The following is a 26,671-nucleotide window of genomic DNA, read 5'->3' as shown; positions in this document are numbered from 1 at the left end:
GTTCAAATAAACTATCACTATCAGCAACACATGTATAACAACCACAATGAATGTAACTGGTAAATACTTTGAAAGACGGCCGGCATGTACTTCTACAGCAATGGTGCCAAGGTAGTACAAGGGTTTCAAAAATTTATAGTTAAATAACTATCACAAATTCTACAAAAACGTGCCTTGTGGTATATAAAGAATTTCTTCAAATTCTGTGTGTGCCAAACAGGTATTATATCCTTTTTTGCGATCTAGTCTTGGCTAGCCTATTTAAAATATTGTTGTAAAATATGTAATATTATATAATAATATTATAAAATATAATAAAACAAAAATAATATAATAAAACAATATTCATCACACAAGCAATCAGTCTCTTCAAAATTTGGTGCACTATGCATGAATTATCTTCTCTGTAAATACTTCTGCTTGATAGTTCATAAGAAATCTCCACAACTAACTCACATTTAGCTAATTCTCACATTTAGCTGTACTAAAATATTACTGTAAGGTTTACCCTAAGTTTTTAACAGTTATCTTTTTAGTTAAAGCTACTTTCCTGTCGCTTCTAATTTCAGTTTACAGATTTCCTGCCAGAGGGTGTTTTTAGAATCTCGGTTAAGTACAAATGAAGGAAGAGCAGTACTTAAGTCGAAGTACAACTGACTTGATTAGAGAGTTAGAGATTCTGACTAGCGCGCGTTCGTCTTTTGGTTATATTCTTTCTAAGCCAGGGTTTCTTAAACTCTGGGTCGCAGAACCTGCAGCAGGAGGTCGCCAAAAATTTTAGCAGTTTTGATATTTCTTTAACTTATTATAATAATTTTGCAATTACCAAATATTTTTACACAATGTATCTGAAAATATACAGACAAGGTCGCGATTGAAAAAAGTTTAAGAAACCCTGTTCTAAGCTATTACTTCGCTCGGCCTTATTTCAGACCCTCGATAGCTTCGCCGTTTAGTTAGCATTTAAGGGACCAACTCCTGTAGAATTTTGAGAGCTTCGGCTATATCATTTTAGTTAAGCGTACACAAGGCAATCATCACACATTCAAATAACAAAAAAATCTAGCTACCAATAACTGGATTATTTTAATTTTTCAAGATTCAGAAATAAGGGAATATGGGTGACCTTGCTACTAATTAAAAGATAAATATTTTTTTTTATTTCTCAACTAAAGAAACGTTCCTGAAATACAAAAATTTCAGCTTTATCCTACAGCAAGTATTTGATGGTAAAACATTTTCATTTTGCCAATGTTACTGCATATATTTTTTCCAAATAAACAAACCTCTTACAATTTTTTTCTGGCAGAATGTGTCCCAAAAAATATGAACATTTGTGTATCAAATATATTGGTCTCTGAGAGAGCAAAATTTATTACCCCCTTTGCACCTACACATTAAAAATATTGCTGTGGAAAATTTTATAATGCATTAATATGGGAACATGAATTTGTAATGTCTAATTTTGAGGTATATCTTTAATATTTGGCCTTATATTAATTATGAAAAATAATACTAAAAGTTTAAATTTACAGTCTATTTTAATTTTTTACTATTAATTTTTTCAAAATGAGAAGGCATTCAGTAAAAATTTTATGCATAACTTGTAGGTTGCAAAGGGCTTGTTTTCTTTCATTCAGAAAGCGTAGATAGACTTCTATTATATTAAAACATCAAGGGAACTAGATTTCCTGTAGCTTTACGTGATTAATTCTAAAATAAGTCTATGATTACTTAATAGTAGTTAAAGAGTTCCTGTCATTATGTAATTATTTGGTGAAATACTTTTTTGTTTCCTATTTACACGGAAGTTTTCAGAGTTGAATTTTTTAGAGAACTCCAATATCCTTAAATTAATCTACACATTAAATAGAGAGTATTTACTATAAGCATACCTGTACTTTATTTAAATTTAAGAATAATAGCATATAAATAAAATACAGGTATTATTTAAACATTTATGTTTTCAGAACAAACATTGCTTTTACAGAGGCCATGTTTTCTTCCATTTTTCATCAGTTACAATTATTTTCATACGCATGAATATATTTCCAACTATGAAATTAATTTTATATCATTTCTAGTCTTGGATGCTCTATACCTGAAAAAAAAATCTTTATGTTAATCTGTATCAAAAATCTGAGTTTTCAGTATTAATCCGCTTGGCCAAACTAATGAGATTTTATAGTACATGAAGTGGGCGAAAACGTGCAGTTACAACTCATATTCATAATACTCTGTAGGAACCATTTGAAGTCATATTTCCTAATATTTTTCATTTGTTGGAAAATTTTAAAATTCTGATTTATCCATAAATCTCTTAAATTATTTATATCATAATATATTGGCAATGATTCTTGCAACTTAAGTGTTGGTTATTTCATGAATGCTAAACTGGGGGAAGTAATTTCTTTCTCCTACAGTGTGAATAATTACGTAAGTGGCTATGATTATAACAGTAACTAACAATGTGACAAACATTGTGATTTATATCAAGCTTTCAGAAGTATATGGAATAAAATATCCATTTATAGAAAATGAGAAATAGACTTATTCAAAGAGGCATTCATAAATAAATACTGTAATGACATAAGCAAAGAACCGGACAGCTAAATATGAAAAAAAAAAAAGAGAGAGTTTGAAGTGCATTCTTGGTAATGAATTTTTCTCGTGTTATTTTATTAAAAGAGAGAAAAAGGACTACCAGAAACTATTTATAGACACAAGACATTGTTCTGTACCAGTGTGTATGTATTATACTGAGAAACACAAGAGATAAAAATTTAGTTTCGATAATTTCTTATAGGATTTAACCAGAATATTTTGTGTTGTCGGATATTCATGAATGTGGAAGTTTATCAGTTCAAAACATAACTTTGCATTTTCATGCCCAAGATTACACCTATAAAACAGGAAGTGTATCCTGTGAACCTTGCAAGGTATGGGCAAAACATAAAAATAAGTATTGATCGGCTGGTTTTAGTGGGACAAACTAAATGCATTAATACAGCATTAGATAAATGCTGAATATTTTTAATAAAATTATGAAATACATGTGTACATTATGTTAGAGGAGTATTTCTAGATCCTCTACTACTTTGATCTCATGTTCCGGGCCTAATATATGTGCCATCTTTTGACCACAAAATCCAAACGCTGGAGTGCATTATGGATGTATTTAATACCAAGAATGATATTAGTTACTAAGCTCTGGATGATCAGATTGTGACAAATTTTGAAATATCAAAGAGACAACTGTTTGTATCTTAGCTGGAGAGATTGCTAAAAGCAAACCTCATAGTTATGTATCTAGATGTTTCAAATCCTCAGAGCTTGGTGGTGAACAGGATCTAGGCTTAATGATACAGAAGGTCATGTAGAGATCAAAAACTACCAGTCTGTAATTGTGTTTCGAATGTACAAGTGTTTTATATATTTGGAGCAGGAAAATTTTATCTGATCTTAAGGAAGTATTTGATAAAATTGTAATGTTTTTAGGTATTTCTGCAAATTTAACACAAGGAAAATATAGCTCGGTTTCTACTCCTGGAAACTTTACATTTATAAAATAAAAGAAGAGATCTGGATTAGAATGAAGATTCCTTTTACTGCAGAAAATGGACTTAAATAATTTTTAATTTAAAAACTCGAATCCGCTTTTCTGCAAATAGTCCTATTGAGGGCAATATACAAGTTTTTTGACATAATGCATGCAATTTATGTGCAGGTCATCAGCAAATAAACTACAGTAGGAGAAAATTCTTTACAAATAGCATATACTTTGGGTTTGAATAGACTCATATTCATCACTCATTATTGGGGTTTACCCTGTTGACAAAAAAGTTAATGCAGAAACGTTTGAAGAATGATAATCTGTCTATGCTCAGATTATTAACAAACAGGTCAAACTTCTTCACAAATAGCCCCACCAGGAGCCGAACGGTTAAGATTGCGGCATGTTAATAGATCGTCCTGGTTGCAACCCGGAGAAACAGGCTGGCCACATGGTTGGTTTCCCTATGTGTAACATCAATATGAGCCAGTTTTATTTAGAAAATCCTCCATAAAGGCATCCCTTTTCTTAGTCAAGAAACACTCGTAAGCTCTGTCATATTTCAATAAAAATCTTCACAAATATTTTATTAAAAATTGGCATGCAATATATGTCATTAGAAACATCTTTTATTAGTTAAAATAATGCAGCATATGTTAATAAAAATTATCAGCTGTATGCAAATAACATTTAGTTAGATTATTAATCCAAAGATGACCATCAAGAGCATTGGTCACTGATTTTCTACAACTTGACACCCACCTGTGGCTGACTGTGAAAACTACTAAATTTTTATGTTGTTAGCGTAGCTTCAAGTATTAGCCAACAAGCTAGCTATACAAGTATTTTCTCGATTTTCCACATGAGTAATGTGAATGCAAGGCAGTTTTCTTTCGAAAGTTATTTCTGAAAATATCCCTTCTATTAAGCAGATAACTCTTATATATCTTATTTATCTTATATATCATATTCAATTAAAAAAAGTTATAGCTTGGTAATCACATGTAGTACACAAATAGACCACTAGTGGGAAGTGGTGCACTAAGTTTAGATAGCATTTTAAATTAAAATTATATTGAAGTACATAGGATGCCTGTCAATACTGTTGATAGCCAGAGACCTACATGCTAAAGATCGCTGGCGTGGGATATTGCTGTAAATTTAGGTACTTCTTTTAAATTAAAATTTTAAAGCCAAGAATAGTTGTACCTATGAATTGGCAGTTACTAGAAGTCAACCCTTAGTGTGAGACAGTGAAAAAAAAAAAAAAAAAACAAATGTTAAGGTTAAACTAAAGAAAACCAGTTCCAGTCAAAGCTATTGGTGGTTATACTGTCAAATATTAAGTTCACCGGTGTCAAACACTGTAAATAATTTAATAAACAACGTGTTGTGACGTAACGTAATATAACATTCCAAAAACTTTGGAAGGGCAGCTAATGACCTTAAACAGTAAAGGGCCAATTTTAATAGGAAATAGCCAGTACTTCCAGAAATTTTTGTTTAAAAACTGGAAGGTCTGTCTGCAAACAAAAATGAAACATATCTTAGAGAATTCCATACTCCAAGTCCTACACTTTTACTCTGTCAAAAAATACTGACAACACGTGGTTCCTCTATAAAAAGCATTACATATTGCTGTCTGTAGAAGTACATAATCAGATGCTGATCTCCCTATCTAGAAAACCATTGTAATTAGGAAAGGTTTCGTTCCAAGTAATGGTCAAGGCCAGTTCTTTCATCCCCAGGAGTTTGCGTAGGTGTTTCTTTAGAACAACAGTCTGAGGGTTTGGCTTGGTTTATTCGATTATGGTATTATTTGGTTTATTCGACGTAACGTTGCTGAGCATAAAAAAAAAGCTTGATAAATCCTGTCAGCGGCGATCGCGCATTCCTAACTTTGCGTCGCATGGTTGCGTATACCAATATCCACTATAAAAATCGCGGATCATGGATCGTAGTGGTGCACAAGTATTTAGCCAATATGTGCTTTAACCTATCTCTGGAATTACTCCGAAGCAAATGGCGGTGTATGGAGAGTAAGCTATATAAGACGCGCTGCCGTTAAACGGTGCTGGAATGGGGCTGGTTCGAAATGGTGAGTAACTTAGAATGTCCAGGCAGAAAATGGGAAAAGTGAAATTTCTGTTGTGCCACCTAGGGCGATTTAGAGAAGATGAATTATTGACTTAGAAGTTACAGGGTAGGGGAGCTTAGAGGATACATCTTGTGTAAATGCAAACAAATTGATTGATAAAATTTACAGATGGAAGATACAAACAGTACAAAAGTAGTAAAAATAAACATATTTACAAAATATGCGCAAAGTGGTAGTGCACATAAAGTCCTTTTTCTGCGTTTCAAGGATTTATGCGGTCATCTTTAACGTCATCGTCGAAAAACTTGGAGCAGTGGATTCATTCGATAGTCTAGTAAGCTGGATTTTGAAAATTCGTGCGAAATCTCTTAAATGGCTCTTCAACTCTAGGATGACAATTTGCAGTTTGGCAATGTAAGAGCAATTTGTGGTCATCACTTTGGTGAAAGTCTGCTGTGCATCTCAAAATATGAAATTGAAAGAAGCCTGTCAATTCCTGTTGTATTTATTTTCCTGTTCCTTTATTTCCTAGATTTATGCAATCGGAACATATTTTTTGTTGTAGTTCATTTGGTTTTGCAGCTCCTAAACTTTACTACCGTAGGCAGTTGCTTATCATGCCTACCGCCTAGGGTCGGCCCTGATGCAGAGTAAATTTTTGTAACATTCCAATTTCAATTCACGCCTCCCTTGAACTTCAGATGGCGTTAAGATGGCGTTTTTATTCCTTTACCAAATTCTGCCGAGGGTTTTTTTTTTTTTTTTTTTTTTTTTTTTTTTTTTTTTTTTTTATCTCACCAGCTCGGTAGCCTCATCATCTCAGTTTATCGCATTTTTACATAGTTTTCATTCATCTAGTGTCACTGGCTGACACTGTTTGTTTTTCGCTTGCAATTCTTTAATTTCTTACGGCGCATTTGCACTTATTTAAAAATTAACGCTATCGGCCTATGAGCCACCTCAAATATAGGTTAAAACTCATAGTAGTTATCTACCGTAGCACTTGTGACGATCCACAAGGCTCACATATAAACGTATTCCCAAACAAAACTATTATTCTTAGTGCAAAATTTCGTAATTGAGCTTATTTGTCTTTTGACAAGTACGCATAAAAGTTAATAAAATCTTTCAGATCATTGAATAAGATTTATATCATCATACTATAAACTAATAAGCTTCTTTTATAGATTTCTGTGTTATTCATGTTCATATAAATCATAATAAAAATAAAGTAAACTCGGACTTAAAATAACGAAATTTTTGAAATTTTCGCAGCAAGTATATAACTAAAATGTATTCGCAGACCGCCAGTTTGAGACCACTGCAATAAAGTATATGGTAAGCTGCACTATATTACATGCTGTAGTACTACATAAAGTAATACTACTGCGCATTGACTCATACGTACAGACGTAACGGATTTGGATGAATTAGTCTAATGTTAAAAAAAATAGTGAGAAAGTAAAAAATGCCTTTTATGTAATATACAATTTAATGTACTATTTCAAGAGATCGTACGGGGAAAAGTTATTTTATCATCACAAAAATGAAATATGATTATATTTCATTATTGTGTTATTTTTGTGTTTGTTAGAATATACAGAGAAGGCTAGAAACAGTATGAAAGGAAAGTTCTGAACGATAACGAGCACGATCCAGGGTCAGAAAGCCCCCGGTGATGTAATTCTACATTTGATGCGAAATGTGTGTCAGGAGAGGGAATTAAAAAAAAAAAAAAAGAATCCGACTCCTAGCTGAGAGCAAAGTGAGATTTCGTTCAAGTGGATGTTTTTCGTCCCCATATTTGGTTGCTGAGGAAAGATGATAGTATAAAACGTGTTTCAACAGTTTATCTCAATATTTCACTGTATTATGCTCCCTGTCACTTGACGTGCACTTAAGAACATAAATTTCTAATCCTTTGAGGATAACTTATTGCAACCGCCGATACCAAAACACTAGATACAATGGCCGTTACCCCTTCTCAAACAATTTCTCTTACATTTTTTGCGCTTTTTACAGGCTGAACCAAATTTTGATGATGTCCACTTTTAGTCGGGGGAAGATGAGCCGAAAAGGAAAATAATACATTTTTAGCTGAAAATCCCTCCTCCCTCCCCACACACGCACACTTAAGGAAACATACCTAAGTAAACGGACACTGAGCATCATGTCGGTGAGGGGAGGTTTTCTTTTCTTAACCATCTCAGCCCATGATGGTTTCCTAGGAAAATAGAGCATTCTAAGTGTTACTTACTGTTGAAATAAAATGTAACGAAAGCACAAGAATTGTCTTCTGAAATGTGGTTCAGTTTCATAAAAAGAAGTGCGGGAGCTCATTTTATTTACGGCTGTGGTGCACTCCGACTGCAATTATTATTTATCGCAAAAACTGAGAAGAACCGGAACCGGGCTCCGGTGGGTTCCGGCGCAATTTAAACACTGATTTGCTACGAATTAGTTTTTACTCTCATACTAGATTGCACGTTATTTGCCTTTCCTTCGCACCTCTGTTTTATTTTTCACTCCGTAGTCAAGAAGACTTAGCAGGTGCAAAACAAGACATCGGTCTACTTTTGTCTGTCTGATTTACGTTTGGTGAATATGATTCGGCGCTAAATCTCTAAACGCAGAGAGAGGTCATGTGAGATTTAATATATGTTTAAGATGATGTCATATCAATGATACCATGGACCTTATAAGAGACTAACCCAGTGGGCGGGGCGTGCGTCACCGACATGTCGGCAAGAAAGAGTAGGGACTATTTGGTTTACTTTAACACTGAAACCTATGGCGTTTATATCACATAACTCTTTTTAATTATTAAATGTGATACGTTGTATAGTGATGAGATTATGAAAGCCACAGTTTTTTCCAAATAGGATTTACTATATCTAAGTAAAGCACTTTTTACTGCATTTCGCGCAATTTTTTCACGCGTAATTCTTGTACAAACATCTTTACTTTGGTAAAACGGTAAAAACTCTAAGCACAAAATTTATGAACTTAATTTTGCGTACAATTAAGTAAAATTAAATAAGATTGATAGTACGCGATGCTTTGAAATAAATAAGGTAAAATTAAACAAGATCTGATAATTTTTTTTTTTTTTTTTTAAATTTAATGAACATTTTCAGGCAGTGATTTTCCAAACTATAATAACATTAGAAAACAATCACATTTATTTGAGTATATGATCATTAAATTATTAACATTAAAGTGGATTAGTTATTTTAATAATTAATAAAATTCGGAGCATAAAATTTTCTGAGCGTAATGAAGGAAAAAAAAAGATAAAATAAAATCTAGAAGCACTCTTTTTTTAAAGTTTTGTGTGTTACCTATCTTTATTGAATATCATGTTCTTCGCCCGTAAACCACATACATTTGAAAACAGCATATCTTTAGAATTTTCGCACTGGAGATAAAATTGTTCGCTCTGAACTCGTTGAGTGTGTTAATCAAAAATTCGTTAAAGTTTTCCAAAATATGAAATAGATTAAAACAAATTCGAAATTCGGCCATCCAGATGCCTATGTTCGGGTGGAGGATTACATTATTCAAAATTTGATGGCTCTAAATACTGTCGTTTTTGTGACAGTGCGAGAAACATACATGTATTCATGCAGATTCTTTATTATTTAACTTCTTTACATATAATACAGGGCGATAATATTTGGTAACAACAATTTTCACGGTGACACGGACATTTATAGTAAAACAGCGCAAAATGCCGCTTCGAAACTAACAGCCTTTCTAGGCTACCGCCCCTTTGGGCTAATAAATTAAATTAACAGTAAATAAAAAAAACTCTTATGCAGAACTAAAAATAAATTTAAAAACATATTCACTATAAAATACAAGCGAAATTAATTACTACGGTTAAATACAATTTTAGTATTAGAATTAAATGTATAAAAATTATTAAGGAGTAAAAAAGTGTTTATCACTATGATGTATTATGAAATATAATTGAAATAAAATTCCTTTATAGAAATTGTGCTCTAATACTCATCTATAATTTTAAATAAGCAGCACAATTTATAATTTTAAACAAAACTTTCAAAAATTCGCTTTTAAATATTTTAGTATTTTTTACTTATTTACACCAATAAAAAGCATAAATATTGCAAGAGAAAATTGCTTGTTTGAAATGTTCTATTAGTTCAGATTTAAAATATTATTTTCTAAAAGAAGTAGTTACAAATTTCCTTACAGCATAGGAAAAGCTAAAAAAAATTCAGTCCTGAAAGCATGCAATAGCTTTATAATTATTTGGAATGTTAATTATGCTTGATAAATATGCTACATTTTAAAAAATCAATCTCGATTTCAAAAATAAAAATATGGAGAAATTCTAATTTGTGAAATGAGGCGCTACAACCAGCTTTTTGTTGACAATTATACACTCTGCAATAGGCAACCAATGTTAAATTTCTGCAAGTCGTCCCTACTCCTCCGGATGTGATCAAGGTGACAGCCGGCAACGCCTCAGACGAGGGAGAAAACCCGTTTGGGTTAGTCTATTTCTTATAAGGTCCATGAATGATACGCCGTTTAAGATACGTCCTTGCACGATTTGGGTTTCTGAAGTAGAGAAGTTCTTAGAAATAATACAGTTTTTTAAATGTTAACATTTTAGAATGTATAGCTTTTCAACATACTCTTGTGTCCATTTTAAATCACTGAGAATTATATGAGATTTCAGTCTTAGATTAATTGTGCCAATATTTGCAATACTTTTTCCTCAATAAGTAACATTTTGAGCTTTAATTTCTACATTGTATTAGAAAAAATAATATTTGATTCTCTCTATATTATTCAAATGAAGAATTAATTTAAAATTAGACTCCTTGTTTATGATAAATGTGACATCTTTTATTATTTTATTGTATATTTGAAATATATCTGTTTCAAATAAAAATTATTTAAATAGCTTTTGGAAGAACTATCATGTAGTGCATTTAAATAGAAGATATACTGGAAGATTTTTTTTTGTTTTGTTTTGGTAGTTTTACATGTTCATAATTTTTAATGTATATATAAGCTTATTTTGAATAGAACTATTGAAAAATATACTGCAACCACACTAAATTTGAAGTTTATCCTGTGAAGTACACTCACATTTTAATTTATGAATGAGTCATTGTGAAACTGCCAAGGTTAACTTCATAGGAAGCTAATATCAATTTTAGGCTTAAAAATGAATGGATACCTGACATTGTTAGTGTTTCTGATGTGGATACGAGATAGTTTCCTTTAGTAAATCCTCCACAAATACATCTTTCCTCTTAAGCAGATAACCCTCAACTACTATAAGCTTGGTTTTATTTATACAATAAATAAAACCAAGTTTTAGTGAGCATGCAATATTGTTAATTCATTATTACTATGCGCGCGTTTTGTAAAGGAGCCAAGACTTTTGATAAACGGCCAAAGTAAACCATCTGCAAACATCTGTCAGTCTAACAATGATGATTTACAGCTTACTTATGATGAGAAGAGCTCCAAGTAAACCATGTTAGCATATTTTTTATGTAACTATTAATAATTCGTAATTACTCATAATTCTGCTCTCACAAGAAGAGCTATCAGTATCCCACATATTAATGTATTTTATTTAATTTTTTAATTTTCAAATTTTTAATTTACTGAGAAGCAAGGAAGATGGTTGCTAAATCTTTCTTTCAAGAAAGACGTATTTTAACTTCACATTCGAACGTGAAAAAATGGCCATTAAATAAAACTTCATATCAATGAAAGCATTTAGACGCGCAACTTGAAAATCTGCAAATGAACGAAAAGCATTTGCTTTAACAACTGGCTGAATGGTTTGTAGAGATATTAGGTATACTTTTGGAAGTAAAAGAATTGAAAAATTAGCAACGCCTTCGCCGGGAATCGAACCGCAGACCTCTGGAATACGTGCCCAGCGTGCAGACCACCACACCATGAAGGCACGCGAAGAAGGCGGGAGAAATACTTTGTAGGTTTCAGGATATTGTTCGTAACAACGTAGCAATTTATTAGACGTCGATTAAGATGAAGGAACCAATATAAAAATATCGTTATTCACTGGAAAAGGTTTGTGAGAGAGATGTATTCTCTGCATATAATCTGATAACCAACTAAGTGAATAGGTGGCCCTGAAAAAATTGTGGATATAAACGATAATGTGTTTGTGCAGGGAAAAACCAAAGCTGGCATAAATCTTCGACAATACAGGATATTTGATAAGTTACGTCAAGAAACAGAAATTAAGACAAATAGAGAGGCAACCACATTCATGCAAAAATAGTCGACCGTGTACAAGAGGAAACGATTTATTCAAACATATAAAACAGAGGATGAGCATATAAAACAGGGGAACTTGGTAAAGCAGCTTATAGACCTTTTACTGTAAAACATAAATTTCCTTTTGTTGATCTAGCAACAACTGTTCATATACAAAATATTGAAAGACAATAGAGCTCTACTTAAATGGTGTAACAGAAATCAATGAATCGTGTTTCACAGCTATCATAAGTCTTATTTTATAGAGGCCACGTAGCAATAATATTTAAGAGCATGAAATGCTTGTCATGCCGTATTAAAAGCAGTTGTGGAAACATTACAGCCACGAAATGTACCTGAGAAGTAAACGTGAACTTGGCAGTAATCCTGATACTAGCTTGGCGTTTAAGAAATGGAAGCCGCAATATGAAGGAAGGACCATAACATTTTTAGAATTAAGGGTTCCGTTAATTTTTCAGTTGGTTTATTTGCCATATCAATATTTTAGCCCAATTATGAATGTCTTTTAACATCGTTTTAAAATTTAGTTGTGTGTCATTATCCTGTATAACATATGTTTGTTTGTTCTTTCAGTAAAACTCTATATTATGTAGCAAATACATGAAAAATGCCTCCTCACGAGAAATCCGTACATCTTCAATTGTCCAAGTAGAAACAGGTTATGTTGAAGTAGGTGTGGAATTTTCGACTGGTTGGAGAGGACATTATTTTAAAAGTCATTGTATTGCCCATTAAACTCGTAATTTATCTATTTCTGCATAATAAATTGCGAGTTAATTTTTTGGGGGTACAACCCCTCACCGATAAGCCATGGAAAAGTATGAATGAAGCAACGTACCATGTTGCCAAAAAACATTTATGTGACAACTCATGATGTCGCCAAAAAGTATTTATTGTGCAACCAAGGTGTGCGTATAGCATTTCCCCAGACGAGTTCTCACTTCTACGGGCATTTTTGCTACTGTTGTAAGGTATTTCTTCCACTTTCCTAGCGTCCTTCGTGGTGTAGTGGTTCTGCACGCTGGACCGGTATTCCAGAGGTCCGTGATTCGATTCCCGGCGAAGGCGGTTGTTAATTTTTCATCTCTCTTGCCTATCAAAAAATCCTAATGACTCTACACTGTGACTCAACTCAACTCAACTCACGGTGGAACGGCGCTAGCGCCAGGGTGCCTGGGTCGAAGGCCCTGCCAAAGAATCTCTAAGGAGATCCTTAGGCCCTACCCCAGGTCGCATGCTATACGCATACCTTAAATGGGAAATGCTATACGCATACCTTGGTTGCACAATGAATACTTTTTGGCGACATCATGAGTTGCCACTTAAATACTTTTTGGCGACATCATGAGTTGCCACTTAAATACTTTTTGGCGACATCATGAGTTGCCACATAAATGCTTTTTGGCAACATGGTACGTTGCTTCATTCATACTTTTCCAAGGCATACTTTTCAATGGTGTATCTTTTAATGTTGACAAGGCAGAAGTTAAAAGTAGATTTCAAACGAGTCAGTTGTGGTTGAATTCTGTAAAAGATACATAAAATGCCAAAAAACATAAGCAGTGAGTGAGTAATTTTCGATGGGGAGAGTGTCAAGCATCTGAAAGCTGGTGACATAACTGCAAGAGAACAACTTAGGCGCAACAAGGATCAGTGTAAGCATTTGGTGAATTGCAAATAATTGAAAGATAGAGCAGAATAACCATAAAACACTAACGACAGAAACGAAGTGTTAAAAGGTAACAACTAGGAAAGGAAATTCCACAACACAACACAGCCTGCAGGTACAATGTGTTATTAGAAATTTGCATAACAGGCGTACAAACAGGCTCAGCAAGGGTAAACATATAAAAATTATCCTATAAAAATATTCCAATAAAGACTATTACGTGACGTCTCAAATAATCCCGCCACAACATAATGCACTTACACATTATTAACATTTTGCTTAGCAGTATTATTCAAAAAAATTTTTTCGAACAAATTAAATATCAGAAACAGCTTATCAATTGAATTTTCAGTAGCTGTATTTCAGGCAGTTTAGAAGTGATTTTCTGAATGATTTTTGTAACTGAAAGACCTCTGAACAAGCTGCTTATTTCCTTAAATAGTTTGAACACTTCGTCCAGGGAGCCTAAGCTGAAGTTGCTAGTACTGTTATTATTACTTTCAATGTTACGTGAATTGGTAGGGTGTTTTCTATTTTGTGCAACATCTGCATATGATAACACGTTTTTATCTTGCACATTATTAACAGCAACAGGTTTTGCAGTAGTATTTACATTGGAATTGGTATTTATTTTGCTAATTTTTGGAAACTTAGGGCACCCCCTAAAATTCGCAGTATGTCCTATTTCTTGGCAATTAAAGCACTTAACAACGTCAAGCTTTTTGGCAGAACAGTTAGAGGTTTTGTGCGCTCCGGCACATTTTACACAGCGAGCTTGAAGTTTGCAATTTTCCGAATTGTGATGGAAATTCTGACAATTGTAGCATTGGACGATACTCGCATGAACTTTGTACTCAACAAATTCAACATAAAACAGAAGGAAATGCTTAATATCGTATATTCTTTCAACATCTGGGACGTTTTCCAACTGTATCTGAAAAAGCGGCATGGGAGCCTTGGTTTTTAGTTTATGCATCCGTGCTATTTTCCTAATTTTGAAACCCATGCTAACTAGCTCATTCTCAATATCATCTACCGGGCAGTCTGTGGGAACGCCTCTAGCCACTACCTTAATAGGTCTGTCATATTTCTTACTAATAAGATAGTAGTCAATTTTTTATTGATCCAAATATCTAGTAATCCCTCTATGGTCATTTTCAGTTTTGGGGAAGATTTTCAAAAAATCCCCCCACATTTTGCCCGCAAATTCTAGTCCAGTTTCTTGTTTTAAATTTTTCATAAAGTCCGAATACTTAATGGATGGTTTAGCCCTTATGGGCTTAACTTTGGGAACAACATTAACAACATTTTCAATATCCATATTACCATCGGTATGGTCAGAAATGTCTTTGGTCAATTTATCAAACTTGTTACAGAGGGAAATTTCAACATTATTTTTTAACAATTTAGAAGGTCTGGCCGTTTTCTTCGGCGAAGTAAAGCCTTCAGAATCAGTATTCTGTTTTAGTGGTCGCTCACTCGATTTTTTAGACGGCCGTTTAGGCTTAGAAGTCAAAACCTGTGCATTAACATCAGAAATACTAGCATTGGAGGTATGAAAATCCTGAACAATCATAACATCATCATTATTGAACTCAGCCTGATTGTGGGTATTATCAACATTACAACCAACACTAGAATTTTCTTTCACATTAGAAATTGCATTATTAATACATTCATCACTCAATTTAGCCATAAGTTGACAATATCAACAGTTTAACAATATCAGGATGCAATTCACCAAAACCTTTACACTTACCTTGGAATAACACCAGCAGCGCTTCACATATTGGCCTATTATTGAGGACAGCTTGCAGCGAAGGCGGCACCTCTTCCTTTGTCTTCCTGTCCGGTCGAATCACATGAAAAGCACCATCGATTTTTTCAGCCTCGGCACGAATAATCCTCAGGTAATCTTGAATTTTAACATAGTCATTGATGTCAATTAATTCTTTCAATAAAATATCATTCCATTCCTAATCCAGTTTTTCAGCAGCAAATTTCGTAAGTCCTTCCGGTAAACCCGCCACGAGGTGACGCGCAACATCTTTCAGGTCCTCAAAAGTTGATGGGGGGAAAACCTTTTCCCGCCATCGTATTTCACAAAAAATAATCCGATGGAAACTCTTAATCACTACAGTTCATCAATATTTGGCACACAGAAAAGTAATCACGGTGCATACAGATGAAGCAAGAGCACGAAGCTCGCGTGAAATTGTCGATCCTCACAGAACGGGAGCACTAAAAAATAGCGTCACACTAGCTCGGAAGCTCAGCATCGAATCCCTCAGAATATCTCCGCTACTGTGACTGTAAATTATGACCCCTTTTACGGAAATTTTTTGTTTTAGTTTAGTGGTGGACAGCATACTGCAGTTTTCCTTGTCTTTGGCAAAATCTCAGACTTAGTTTTTTGCATGCATAGAATGTAACATGGCTTGCCTAAAGACATCATGCGCCTCTTCCTTCCTTCTCATTTTAGAGTTTTGATGTCGAGTTTGTGTTATTCTCGGATATTTTCATAAGTGAAAACAGAAGACTGTGTACATGGGGAGAATAAAAGCACAACAACTTAGAAGTACATGTCTTATATAAAAAAAAAAAAAAAAGAAAAATGTAGAAAAAGATGTGGCAATAGATGCATAATTGAAACAGAAATAGTAATACCCAAACAAATGTTTCTTTCTAATGACGCGAATGAATTATTAAAGACGAAATAACCGTATACAACGTGGATATCTAGAAATGCAAAACAATCAGTAACAGATGTTACAAATAACGGGAAATTTTCTCTATAGTTCAAGAAAATTTTTAAATATACCTTAAAATGCTTCATTCACCATAACTGTGAATACTGCATTCCAATTCAAGGCCGGGTTAGGTTATTTGAATAGGGCAAAGTACACAAAGGCCTAAGGGGAGGGATAATTTCATGGAGAGCATTCTATCGGAATCTGGCTCATATTCATGTTAAACATGGGGAAGACCAAACATGCAATTAGTGAGTGACTCAAACTGTTTAGTGACCACAACCTTGCAATCATTGGCGGAGATCCAAATTGAATGTATATTAACAGCATTTTCCTGTCATAGAAGTGGCTCACAGTAGCCGACTGGTAAAACTGGGGAACGCTGATAGTTCAACCGACTTTCAAATCACGGTTGGTTGAGAGGAGTTTTTGTGATTTTAAGAAATAATGTGTTAATTTAAAATAAATCTTACAAAATATATTCTTTGTTTTGTGTCATATCGAATGTACATAGCATTTTACAAATCTGTATATTTTCCTGCTTGTTACAGAAAATTAGTATTCGTGAGAAAATTACTTTATGTTCGCATAAAATTTTCACATTGACTACAGAGCTATATTTCGTTGGAGAAGGATATTAGCAGCACATAAATTCATGTAAGAGTTAAAAATTAGGCGATTCATAAGGAAAATCTCAAAATCTATATTACTGTATCATATTCTCGCTGTAATAATTTTCTTTGATAATTTATTTTTTATTTGAAGAAAAATCAGAGTTGAATAATACGTATTTAATTTATGCATTATTAAGGGGATAAGTTATATTATTAGTTTATTGTTATGAAAATTCGATTTAAATACAAAAAATCTTAATAAATAATAATAATGGGATACATAAAACATTTATAAAATATGAAGTTTTCTTAAAACACATATTCGTTCAGGAATGAGCAATGTAAAATAAATTTATTTCCACGAAGTAATTTCTTTTATCAATATTATTTTGCTTTCGTGTTTATCCTTTATTGAAATGTCGATTTAACATAGATTATGTTAACAATTATGTTAAATAACAGGGTGTGTTTACTATCTTTAGAAATAAACATCGGTTTAATATCAGTGATGAGTTTAGTCAGAATTTAACCACTGTTTAATATTAAAAAATTTGAATTGATATTAATGATCTATTAAGCTGTCGTTAGAACCAATACTGATATAATAAAGCTCGAAAGCGATAAGGTCAAACACGGCTCTTAACTTATCTTCTAGAGTTATCGTTTTTATTATGTCAGTAAAAGAATGAATTTTGTTTTTTGATTAGGTGTCTGATAATTCTTAACAATCCAAAATGAATTTCGAATTTGACGGTAGATGCGACTTTATTGCGTTTCTATAGATCGCTAGAAGCACTTCAGTCATTTATAGGATTAAATAAAACACTGCAGAAATTTTAGGTGAGTTATTAGTTTTTACCTAACAGAAATGAATTTAAGAAGTTTCTAAGGAAATATTTTAGTTTTAAGTACATTTCTGCATGCGTTTGAGATACTTAAGCATTTTCAGCATATTTAGTTCAAGGAGATAAAGTTTATGACTCTGATTTTCAAATTCTCATTTTTTAGATTTTTTAAAGACTCTATTTGATTGATTGATTTAATAAAAATTTCACTTTTTATGACTAAAGAAAATATGCAACGTGTAATACTAGAGCTCAGTCAAAGCAATCTGTGATAGACCTTTTGGTGGTCCTCAATGGTCATTTTCCCTGTTTTTATGAGCGCAAAATAGGGCTATGAGGAGTTATAGGCTGAATTTGGTATATTCTAAAATATGGGGCTCTTAGCCTGGGCTTTTTTGAGTAAACCCTGATAACGGCTTTAATTTGAAAACCTATAGTTTCCATTTTAAATTCTAGAAACATATCATTGATGTGAATATCGATCTTGCTTATTAGAGGGAGGTATAAAATGTCCCAATTTAAGTAGTATTATGAAAGAGAGCTTATATACATATATTAAATATATGTTTAGTTGAATTTTCATAGATATAAATAGAAGAAGCTATAACCTAAACTTGTGTGTATAATTGTTTCTATCTCGAAATGTTTTTAATGGAATTTCAAAAAAAATTTATAAATTAAGAGCTTTATTTAAAAAATCATCGGGATTTCATGTTAAAAAAATGTAAATTTCTTAAGCTTTCATACTGTTATACTACAAACAATTTTGATGTCTTATTCATTTAATCAAGCTTTGGATATTAGTCTTTGATTTACATCAAGAAAGATAAAATAACGTACTCCCACATTAGAATTCTTAAAAATTTATTTTTCCGAGCAAATCATATTTTGTGACAGATAAATATGTTAAATGTTCTAAATTTACTTCAATTCCTTACGAGTTAAGGAATTAATATTATGCTTTAGGGTATTTAATGAATTTAATCCGTATCCATGTAATGCTTTGAAGAAAAAGTCGTGACCACGTCCTTTTCTGAAACATATTACACGAAGTAATCAAAACAAAACATACACGAAGTAATCAAAACAAAACAATGTCTTGTCTGTAGCCTCCGGATTTCTGATTAAATATAAAGTTGTATGTTATATTTTGATTATTTAAATCCGTGAAGCACATATGTGTACGTAAGTATGTATATATATTGAAAATTTGTCGAAATGTCTTTCTAATAGAAAACTGGAGAGAAATTAATTTCTCATTAGGAAATTAAGTGTGCGATATTACTGGCACACAGTATGGCATAATTACCTTATTTCCTCTTTTCGGAAGCAATTATACAATAATAACGCTTATGCTTCTTAAAATAAATATGTTACTTTTGTAGTTAGCAAACTTGACATGGAGTAGTAAAGATATTACTTTCGTAGTTACATGGAGTTACCAAACTTGACAAAATGATTCATATAAAGTTACTTTTTTCATACTTTAATACCATATATAATTCATGTATTTCTTTCTTGTATTCAAAAATTAAGTTACTTTATTACACAAAAATTATAATTGTGGAATAGAATGCCACACATTTTACCTATTTTTGATTATTTAATATTAAACGATTGCCAGATATTTCAATTCGGAAAATATCTCACTTGATGAGTATCCAGCTTTCGTTCTTAAGGTTGTGTGTGATTATGGCAAAGCCTCGAGGGATATCTCGCCTAAGGGGAGGGATGCCTTCGTGGAGGACTTTCTAAGGGAAACTGGCTCGTATACACGTTACACATGGGGGAAAACCACGAAAGCGCCCATGCAGCCAGCCCGTTCGCGGGATTCGAACCTCGGACCGAACTACCAGTGTTCAGCGACTTTACCGCTCGGCCGCTGGTGTGCCGTTCTTAAGTTTGCACTGTGGTAAAATGAAGATAAATATGCCAAAAAAAAAGAGCCTAATTCGTGTCAACGGGAAGCCAATTTGTGCATTTTCAAAATGTATAGACATTTGTGTTCACATTTACAACAGAGTATATACACCGTATCCATAAATATCAATATGCAGCCTTTAGGTTTGCTTCCGTTGGTGGTTGACATTATATGTACAGCAATAAAAATCTTTTAAATGAGATAAATACTCAGATTTTGACATTTTTAAGTTTAAAAAACAAATTTACTAAAATTTATGAAATCTGTCTGTAATGTTTATATTCATTCTAAGTTTATATTAAAAAAGTTTACACTCACCAAATACGAAATGTTTCACTCCTGTAGTACCAGTGTACGTCTACAGATAAATCTGCATCTTAAGTGCAGAATAAGTGTTTTTATAAAAGTTATACAAGGAAAAACAATATCGTTAAGCAAGCTAACAACAGCTGCATTGTAAGGAATTGAGTATCTAAATAATGATTTGAGAAATAAAAGCAACAGGAATAATTTTTTAAGACTAGTAGAGCTCAGAAAAATAAGGAGCATAGACGTTACCCAAATGGCAATTAAAAATGCTCAAGTGTTATCTGCTGTAAATTTCACGCTAATCAAAAGTTATTAGCAAGATAAAATTTCTGATTCTTGCACGCAAACGCACATTGAATTTCAGTGATACCGTGTAAGATTATTTTGTTCATTTTTCGTTGTATTTCCCAAAAGTATAGAGATCTTCTTTTGCTCTTTATTTCCCCTCCTTCCTAAATCTAAATTAGAAACATAAATATTCAACCTAAATATTTTAGCGTTTAACAGATTTAATTCTACTTCCACTGAGTTTGAAAATAGGGTAACGTTTCATTTTTTTTTTTTTTTTTTGACAAAAAATACTGTATCATCCGAGTAAGCTATCACAGTAACATAGTTTAGCTATTCAGGTGACTGAATTCCATTAAAAATGATATTCTATAGCACAGTACTAGCACAAGATCCTTGAGGAGAGCCTTTGGTTTCTTTCCTTTTCATTATTCCATTATTATGAATGATAAGCAATTTACAGTCTTCCAGGTATTTCATGAGAATCTCAAGAAATTTTGAGGGCTAGTATGCTTCTTTGAGTTCTTTTATTATTGCTGACCTCCAAGGCATATCAAAAGCAGTTTTCCCTTAAGTAATATCTAGTCTTGAGAGCTGTGTGGGTTTCTGTTTTTCTATTTACACCAATTATTTCTTTCATTTTAGAAAGTGCATGTCGAGTCGTATATCTAGTGTGAAATCCATATTGGGCATGATTTAAAAACTTGTTTCTGTTAATATGATATTTGATTCTAATGATGTTAAGTTTTTCACATATTTTACCTAACGCAGAACCGTCGTAAAGACTAAGGATGTATAGGTTCTGTATGTGTTTTAAAGAGCATGACTTGGCCTGTTTTGAAAATTTTGGGGAATATTTTGTATAATTTACTCTGCTGTTCACATCCTGAATTTAAGAGTTTATTGAAATATTAAAGAAAAGTTCAGAATGTGCCTTCAGCCATGAAGGCGCCCATGCTGCCGGCCCGTTCTCGTTACTCGAGCCTCGGACCGAATTACCAATGTTCAGCGACTTTATCGCTCGGCCGCTGGTGGGCTGTATATTATCGATATCTGCGCTGTATATTAAAAGAGATGCAGTGCAGTTCACCATTAAATTACGATTCCACACTTTTCGAGAACAAGGTTTTTTTTAAAAACAATGAGGTAATAAAATTATACTGTTTAACCTTTTTTCATTAAATCTAAAATGTGCAGTATAATTTTGCAATTTTTGCTGCTTTTAGGACTTTCAAATTTAAAATATAAAAAGTATTATTGTAGCGAGAATTATTACTATCAACGAGCACTTCGTGGCTTAAGACGTCGGATTCGAAAACATAAGGTCCCGAGTTTGAAACCCACCAAAAGCAAGTCACCTAAAAATTGTTTTTTTTTTTTTTTTTTTTTTTTTTTTTTTTTTTTTTTGTTTAAATTTCCTTCCCCTTAATTTATTTCCTCTACGTTCCATTTGTTGAGAATGTTCTCCATTTCCTAGAATTAAAATGTTCTAGCTCGTTCATCAAGCGTATATAAGCGGTTGCTTATTCAGTTCGTTCATCTACGTCACAGTTTTGTACAGGCGCCGGGTAAATCACTTACTACGGAAGAGTTACGACAAATCCTACGTATTCGAGGGCTTCCCCCTGACTTTGGGCTCTTAACCCCTTCGCGCCGACTGTCACGTATACGTGCCAGCAACGAACACACTTATCTACCGGCCGACACGCAGGCGTGCCAGAGCATTGTTGCATTCTCTACCGACTGTCACGTATTTGTGCCAGTACCTTGGAACGTTTTTCAAACTATAATTTCTGCCACAAGATGGCACTGTATGTCCATATGGTTTCAGATACATGTGCATTAGACCTTCTACTGGAAATGAGAGAAGCATGACTCACATACACGTGTTTTTGATTATATAAACAAACGGGGAACTAAATGTTTCCGAATGGCGTGATTTATGACGTCTCTTTAAATCGCACTTTATTCGCACGTGGTAGTTGTTTATTGTAAGTAGAAGTTTTACATGCGCTAAAGCGTTGAGTATTTCCGTTTACAGTTCAGTTTTTAGAAAATAATTAGATCTTGTTAGATGTGAATTCTTTCTGTTTTTACCGTTTCAATGTCGAAGCGTCGAAAATGTTTAACAGAGCATGAAATAGCAGAAATGATGCAAAATATTTCAGATATTGATTCTGAAATTCTGATATTCTGATATTGATTCTGAAATTCTGATATTCTGATGTTGATTCTGAAATATTAACTGAAAGACATTTTCCAAAACTTTGTTCAGAAGAGACTGATAAGAAAATGAGACGACGATGCTTCGTTTGTTCACATTCCCGAAAAAATCCTCCAAAACGGCAAATGAGTTATTACGAGTTCAAGGAATGTAACGTAGGACTGTGTGTAGATCCCTGTTTTAAAATTTTTCATACGAAAAGAGAATTTTAAGTAATATATTTAGTTTTCATAAAATGGTGAGTATAAAGTCATAAAATGGTGAGTAATTAAAATAAAATGTGTAAAATATGCATTTAAACAAGAAATAAGGTAACTAAAGTATATATATATATAAATATCTATAAAGCATAAGCCGTTTAAATACTCTATAGAGCATTATTAAACAATGCGTTGATACTTCGGAAATTTCATGGATTTAGGCTTAGTAGCAAAAAAGCCCCTAGCCCTGGAGAGACGCTCGCGGAAGACACTGCCGGCCTCCGCGATAAGCGTGCGTTTTCGCTACCCGGCTCGAAGGGGTTAAGGATTCGAGTAGAAGCTTGATGGAGATGTTTGATGGGAAAGTAGCCGAACAGAAGCCCCTAGCAAGAGCTAACATGGCATCGGTACCGATCCTGCCTTACTAACTACGCAGAAGCCCATGTATATTTACCGCGCACTACTAATGGGTGACAGGTGAAAGCGGACTTACATAGACTATTTGGGTATTCTTCGGAGCCCACAACTTTCTAGGACAAGCAGCTTCTGATGCTCCAGTAGTACTGCATTGGGAGTTCATTTACAGATGTTCAAAAGCATATAATGCCAAACAAGGGCTGAATGCTAAGAACATAAAGGAATGGTATTTGCTTATTGTTGACAGATGGTACCTAAATATGGCATGTTTGAGGCATGGATATTGCAGGATGAACATATAATACAGACATTTATACTAACAGGTAGTACGTCACTCTGCATCAAATAAAACAACTCTAGAGATAAGTACTAAGCACTAAAATACTAAGACAAACAAACACTATTACGAGTGAGAGAAGCACAAATTGTATAGGGTGTGGCAGCGTTCGTAGTAGGATATTAAAAATACACCATATGGCAGTAACTGTAATTTATTTATTACCTCTTATGTCAATTAATAGTTTAAAGGTATGTTATTTACTAATGTGTAATTAGTCTAACTAATAATTACTAATGTGTAATAGTCATTGTCCATTGCGTGGATTACTTTTTGAATACGATGCCCCTCTGCACAATACATTCATCTAGGCGGCGTTAGAAGCTTGCCATAACTCGGCGTAACGTATTCCCTGGAACATTGCCGACGGCAGTTCGGATGCGATCCTTAAACTCAGGAATGGTGGCGCAACGTGTTCGAAAACTTCTTGCTTCAGGTGCCCCCGAATTCGGCATATGAAAGATCAGGTAAGCGAGGCGGCTAGGAAATGTAACCAAAACGGGAAATTACTCTACCTGGAAATGTCTGTCGCAATGGTCCGTCCATCTGGAACTTTCCCATAACGTCCCAAGTTGAAATGTTGCCGAAATAGACGCTGGGTAGCAATAACAGAGTAGTTATTCTTGAAATAATATTCAACAGCAAAGGCACGATGCTGTGCACTCCAACGATCCCCATCACTGTCACACTGGAAATGGCAGCTCATTAGTACACGAATGCGGCACGAGCTAGCGCGCATTCATGCAGTACGTCATTGTGCTAAGCAAATCAAATTATGCTATGAACGCTGCAGCACCCTATACAAATACTATATGCATGTGATAGATTGTGGGTAATGTATTGGGTACATAACAAATACTGAAGATGCATGTTATACTAAAGATACGAATTACAAGGACCATTAGTTATGATACTTTCTGTTGCGCTGAAGATACAGCTCATACTTGCTTACATGACATTGTTTCACTCTGTTACTCTAATACGTCAATTTAAAGATTAATATTTTCGAATTGTAGACTGAAGACCTACGCATAAGGCTTTCCAGGCAAAGTGTACTGTGAGGTAGACATATAGTATAACACTAAAGGTAAGGTGTAAAAGACGTCTCTAAAACATTTAAATAGACACATGTGCATAACACTATTATAAGCACTGAGACATGCAGACCCTACGCAAAGAGCATTTCAGACATTAGTAATTTGTGGTGAGCATATGCTACAACATTAATGCCAACATATAATACAAAACTAAAACATTTAAACATACACAAATGCATGACATAAACACTAGGCACTGAGACATACTCGTACAAACTCCACTTATAAATCATTTCATACGTACTGTGATATGAACATTTACTACGATACTAATGCTAACAAATAATACAGAATTAATGCATCTAAAATATACAAATGCTAATCACTAATTATCTATACTGAGACATACATATTCTAATAAAATGCTGAAGAAAATTATAGATACATGTTAGATTGCTGATCCAAATACTTTGGTCATTAGGTATGATACATGCGGTTACGCTAGAGATATTTTATTTAAATACACTGGTGTGCAAAAATTAAGGACGAGACGGTTTTTTCAATATAACTTTGTACAAAAGCTTTCCAAATCAACAAATTTAATACCGTAAGATCCCCAATACGTAAGGACATGAGTAATGTAAGCAACACTTACTAAAAGAGAAATCAGAGGAATCAAAAGAAGCTTTATTGAAAAAGTAGCATGGAGCGCAATGCGACTGAAGGCCGAAACATCCCTGTGATGAGTGTCCAGCAAGAAACATCCGGTCTTTAATAGGGTATATTATCTCTCCTGACTGCTAGGCAGGTTTCACAGCGTCTGCCCATGCTGAGAATGCGGGTGTCAATGAGTTGTTGAGCCATTGCTGCCCATTCGCCTTGACCGCCAATCGAAGCTCCGGAATCGTTACTGGTGGTAAGGTACGAGCTGCCAAGCGTCTGCCTAGAAAATTCCATACATGCTCGATGGGATTGAGATCGTGCCGGCCAATTCATACGTTCAATATCCTCACTCTCTAAGAACTGTTCGGCAGCTACTGTGCGATGACATGGTGCATTGTCGTCCATGAAAAGCAACTGCGGACCCGAATTATCTAAATACGTTGATCCCGTAGAACCATTCGGATAGAACAGAACATCGGGGTCAGAGAGTAAGAATCTGACAAATAAGATGGTTGTAGTTCGGCAGATATATTTTTTCTGATCAAAGGAACTCTAGCTTCATTTATCAGGTTCAGTGTTCCTCCTTACTTGCTTTGGGAACATTAAATGACCTGACTCGGAACAGGGAGCTTACTAAAGCTATGTTCAATAAATGTGGGAAGTAGACAAGATACACAGGAAGGGTATACGAAACCCTTTATTTTTCTCTTTTTACAATGATTTCCGGACTTCGGAATACAGAGACCAACCACTTGTGGTCTGAACGTAAGAATATAAAAATATTAACTAAATTCTAACTAAACTAACTTTGGATTAATAAACAAGTGTCTACTTGAAGATTGGCCGTATATTAACAGAAAGGCCGTATGTAGTACAGAGAACTGTTAACACTACGATACGTTTAAAATTATCAAGAGGATTAAACCTCTGGCCTTGAAGGCAACCAGCAACCGAGTAAAACTGCTATGGCAAGCGGCCTGCTCCTAATCACTCCTTCCTCCCTCTTGCTTGGCAAAAAGCCACAACTTAAGTACTTGGCGTTCGCAAGACAAATTTGCATAAATAAGTTAAAGCATTTAATTCTGCCCGGAAGTAGAAAATAAGAAGTGATAGTAAAGATTTAAAATAAAATAAACGTTCGTAAAACTTAAGATGCTTACACATTGCTGAAAATGTGACACTACACTGATTGGTCAAGAGATCTTTTATTTCCTTTTGCACTACAACGCAAACTAAGCTGTCCCAAACTAAAGGCCTCATTCAATTGAAACAGCGATCGTTGCATCCAGAATTAGAGATCACTTTTGAAAACGAGTGTTTTTTCATATTTATTTGAAACACTTCCCTACTAGTCGAACTCGTAGGGGTTGCCAGAGGTTATTTGATGCGCGATGCTGTTTATAACGTGGTCGGAAGTTTCGAAATAACCAATGATAGAACTACTAGATGTGC

At 33.9% G+C, this 26,671-nt stretch overlaps 1 protein-coding gene across 2 annotated transcripts in view; it reads left to right on the top strand.

Moving 5' to 3' along the window:
- Nucleotides 1-26,671, top strand: part of LOC118188463 (uncharacterized) — a 301,229-nt gene that overhangs the window by 11,629 nt on the left and 262,929 nt on the right. The window contains exon 1 of one of the 2 annotated variants that reach the window (XM_085806954.1): nucleotides 17,692-17,818. The exons of the other annotated variant lie outside the window; for it this stretch is intronic. The gene's annotated coding sequence lies outside the window, so the exon portion shown is untranslated. Of the gene's footprint in view, nucleotides 1-17,691; nucleotides 17,819-26,671 lie in introns of those variants that run through there. 2 annotated transcript variants of the gene reach the window in all.

The sequence above is a fragment of the Stegodyphus dumicola genome, chromosome X1 (genome assembly GCF_044657685.1).
Source record: "Stegodyphus dumicola isolate Sdum_Otavi_A_Nest chromosome X1, ASM4465768v1".
In the NCBI taxonomy this organism is placed as follows: domain Eukaryota; kingdom Metazoa; phylum Arthropoda; class Arachnida; order Araneae; family Eresidae; genus Stegodyphus; species Stegodyphus dumicola.
The sequence above is the reverse complement of the archived record's forward strand: the minus strand, read 5'-3'. Positions and strand labels throughout refer to the sequence as shown.